Source organism: Rhipicephalus sanguineus, chromosome 7, assembly GCF_013339695.2.
Source record: "Rhipicephalus sanguineus isolate Rsan-2018 chromosome 7, BIME_Rsan_1.4, whole genome shotgun sequence".
Classification (NCBI taxonomy): Eukaryota; Metazoa; Arthropoda; class Arachnida; order Ixodida; family Ixodidae; genus Rhipicephalus; species Rhipicephalus sanguineus.
The window spans coordinates 23,971,736-23,975,978 of record NC_051182.1 but is presented as its reverse complement, the minus strand read 5'-3'; positions in this window follow the sequence as shown (position 1 = coordinate 23,975,978).

Sequence of the window (4,243 nt, the reverse complement as noted above, 5' to 3'; positions counted from 1 at the left end):
AGTAACGTGTGACTCGACGGCAGTATAAATGTGAGCCGACACGAGGCTGATAGTAATGCTGAAGTTGAATAGATAGCACGATAGGTCGGCAAAATAGTGTAGAGCTCACTCAGCTTCAGTCAGCCAATATATTTGCGCATAGGGCTGTCTTGGAATCAGACTCACCAAATTTTACCTCAAACGCTCGGACTCAGACACACTGAAATTTTCCTCAGCCGGTCACTCGGACTCGAACTCACCAACATATTACTCACTCGGACTCATTCAGACTGACGGCTCGATTTGAGTCTGAGTTTGCCGACCTATGGTTCAAGCTGTAGACCGCACGAAGATAACTTTGCTCGCTGCAGTGATCGCGTTTGCGAATGGAGTGTGCTGCGAGCTAGAAGAGCCAAAGCAGGACATAGTTGATGTAACAACTGTGACATTTCACGCTCGTCCTGTGCACAGCTGTGCGTTCTTTTCTGTGGTGCTTTTTGTCTTTCAGCAGCGCGCTGCAATTGTCGAGCTGTAGCAGTTGTTAGTTTGCATTCGCATTGGGTACACTTTTCCTGCGTTCTTTGTGTTTGAACAGCGCGCAGCAAGTTTCTAGCTCCTTGCCGTTCTTCTTGTGAAATTCCAATTTTTTTTCTATCACATTCACTGCTTCGCGCTTGAGGGGAACTGTGACTGTCTTTTTCGTTTTTCATAAATGTCTTCCTGGCATTGTTAAATATATTCTATGCATGATATACTGAGACTTTCGCGTATAATTTTAAATTGAAGAACAATAAAAGCACCAAAGCAAAGCGGAAAGAATCTGTGGAAAGAAAACAAGCGTTTCTCAACAATCACGCGAGCCTTGTTCGAGATAAAAAAAAATATATCGAACGTTCTTACTTTTACTTGTGTTTCTAAGGAATGCCACTATTTAACGAAAAACATTGGACTTAGCGTATACAACATAGTCTATCAGATAATAAAAATGCGCCTCAACCTTCCAGATAACGTCTTGTTACCAGAATTTTTATTCATTCAACTATTCCGATATCAAAGTTCGATGATTATGGAGGGTGTGCGTTTTACCGGAAGTATATTTTACTGGTCTCTTAATGCGGCTAGTCAAATATTTATAATTAGCACGTGACTACTGTAAATTGGTGTGAGGGTGAAGAAACGCGAAAGAAAGCAGGCATGCTTCTTTCATTCTTTCTTGTTCTGTGACTAATGGTGGAGATACCGAGGTCCCCCCTACCCTTTACTTTTCGCGACGCCATGCCCAGGTTCTCATGCTCGTGGTTGATCGGCCTCCTCTTTGTTATTTTTTTACCGGGGCTTTGAAATCACCAGCTTTAGCAGGGATCGCTGACAGAACTGGAAGCATGAAAAGAGTTTTCGAACAAACGGAATGAGTACCCCGTGCACAGGACCATAAGGTGCGTGGGTGAATAAACGCTGACAGTGGTTTTCCTTTCTTGCCTTTATTATTTCCTTCGAGAAACGCTGTGCTGTGGAAAAATAGGAAAACACGGAAGTGAAAGGAAGAGAGGGCTGAATAACAGGAAAGGGTGGAGAGAAAGCTTGCATGACTCATCAAGATGCCAAGCGCGGACACCTGGATGTGTCACAGGCCCAGCGGCCTTGTGGGAGCCGCACTTCTCCGGCGGTGTTTCAAAATATATATACAAATGACAGCGATTAAACACATAGCAACTACAAAAAGTAGTTAGCAAACAATGCCACTCATCTGATGGCAGAAATGTCACAAAAAAGCAGCTTTGCTGACACCATATAACCAACGTAGTCCGTCCAAAGAGAAGATTGCAGAGCGCCAAAGCAAGGGCGGCAGCATCTCTAAAAGTGACGTTTTCTAAAAGCTAAAATTCTCACTATCGCTATCTTGCTTTCACAAATATGAATAGTTTATTTATTGGGAACGTATGTTTTGAAAGCCGTTATTCGCATAAAAAATACACGTGACCGAACGCCTCTACCAACGATTTACTTTAACAACACAAATTGCCTGTTTTTTCTCGAGATCATATCTGTTATTATCAATAAGAGATAATAAATAAACGACCATCGTACATTTCTGTAAAAATATTTCTAATTTTACATAATGTTTTACACTGTAGCGTGCGTAGCTGCGGTGACTGACCGCAACACCACGCAAAAATTTGTTTTCTTTTGACCTCAGCAAACCTTGAAATCCGTGTGAAGCAACCGGTCAGTATAATGTAATGGAGCTAAGCATATTTTAAGGAGAAAGTTATGAGGGTAACACGGAGCGTGATCACCAGCGGAGTACTCAGCCAATGCAAAAGTTCGGTGGCCCTGAAAAGGGCCTTTGCAAATGTGCTATGGTGCAGCGGAGAGCAGACTTCACCAGTGATGTTTTGCGACGCGCGCGCAAGCTTTCAAGAAGCCATCATACGAAACACAGCCGTAATGAGAATATGTCACGCCCAGACGCGACAAATATTCCCCTCGGACTGTGAACCCACAGGTTGCAAGTGCTGCCTGGAACTCGCTGTCCATGATCCAGCCATCTCCTTCATGGTCGTATTCCATGAACACGGCTGCCCAGCGCTCAACGGCCTCGCAGGCCATGTCCAGAAGCTCGGCGCACTCCATGAAACCGCGGCTCATGCAGGCCTCCAGCACGAACGCCGCAGTCAGTGGCATGATCATTGGCAGCCGTGACCTTTGGCGAAGCCGCAGAAGCAGCTCGTTCACGAGGCGAGAGCCCATGCCGCACTCCTTGAGAAGTAGCAAGTCGAGTGACAATCCGGCAAGTTTTCGTATTTTTATACACCCACCCTCGTTCAAGGCCATACCAAGGAATTTTCTTCGGGGGAGTTTTTGTGTACAACGGCTCACTTTGGCAACTGGTGGTCACTGTGAAGGTGTGCAAGTATTTTATTGTCACCCGAACAGTTAAAATGGCTGACTGGGCTAGTTGGTGATCCATTCTGCTTGCTTGAAATGCGAGCGCTTAACGTAGACGAGGATGTAAAGAAATCACACACGGACAGCGCCTGTCCGTGTGTTATTTCTTTACGTCCTTGTCTACGTTAACGTTAACATTATACCGTTATGTTAACGTTAACTACGTTAACGCTATAAACGTTACGTCCTTTTCTACGCAAGCCGAACTGTTATGCGTGAAAAAAAAAAACGTTTGTTCTGGGAGGGGGCGGGGGTGTCAGAACCCCCTCAACTCCAGCTTAGTTACGGCCCTGCTCGTTGTCCGAGAACGTCTCACAATGGCTTTTGTATTCTAAACTTCCATCTACCGTTTGCCCTTCAACTTGGTCACCGTTCACCCTCTCCCCCTTCAGTCTCCCCTTATGAAAATGGTGATGTCCTGGAAGTGTACTGTATGGTTCCCCGAGGCAACATGAGGACACAACCTGTATGTCTCCCAGATGTCGCGATTTGGCCGCTTACTTTCTGTGTCCTCCAAGTGTCCGTCCTGTATGTGTCCCATCTGTGACCGTCCTGTATGTATCCGATATGTAACCGTCCTTTATGTCTCCCAGATGTCGCGATTTGGCCGCTGACTTTCTGTCTCCTCAAAGTGTCCGTCCTGTATGTGTCCTATAAGTAGCCACCTTTTACGCAGACCAGAAATTAGGCCATTGCATTGCCTGTATGATGCAGCATATTACGGCTGCTATAATTTGGATATACACGCATACAAAACTCTGCAATATTACTCATTTATTATCATTTACACTGTACAGTTTAGAGCATTTCATAGACAATATTCAAACTGGCAACGTACATATGTCGGCGGTTGAAGAAAAATAGGATTAACATATCAGGCTTAACCCCATAACGCCTCAACACATCATTAACATTTTAAAGGTTTAACTTGTTCTGCATCTTTTTTGGTAATGAAGAGTACATTCATTTCTGAAAAACGCAAAAACAAATGTTTTAAGAAACTCATCATGACAGCAATTTATGACCAAGAGGCACTTTCCAAGGCATTATAAACACTATGGGCTTCTTAGATAAGCTTTGCACACCTAAGTGTATCAGAGTGACTTGTTGGGCTTCATGGGTTAATTACAAATGTATGCAACCTTCTAGAGTGGAAGAAGTGGAACAATCATAACTTCGCAACAAACTCAGAATACACAAATAAAAAATACTGCAATAAATGAGGAATGTGACAAACGTCAGTGTGCTACCCAGAGCTGCTCACAATAAATGCATACTAAAATTAAATACTGTAATAAATTAGGAATGTGGCAAA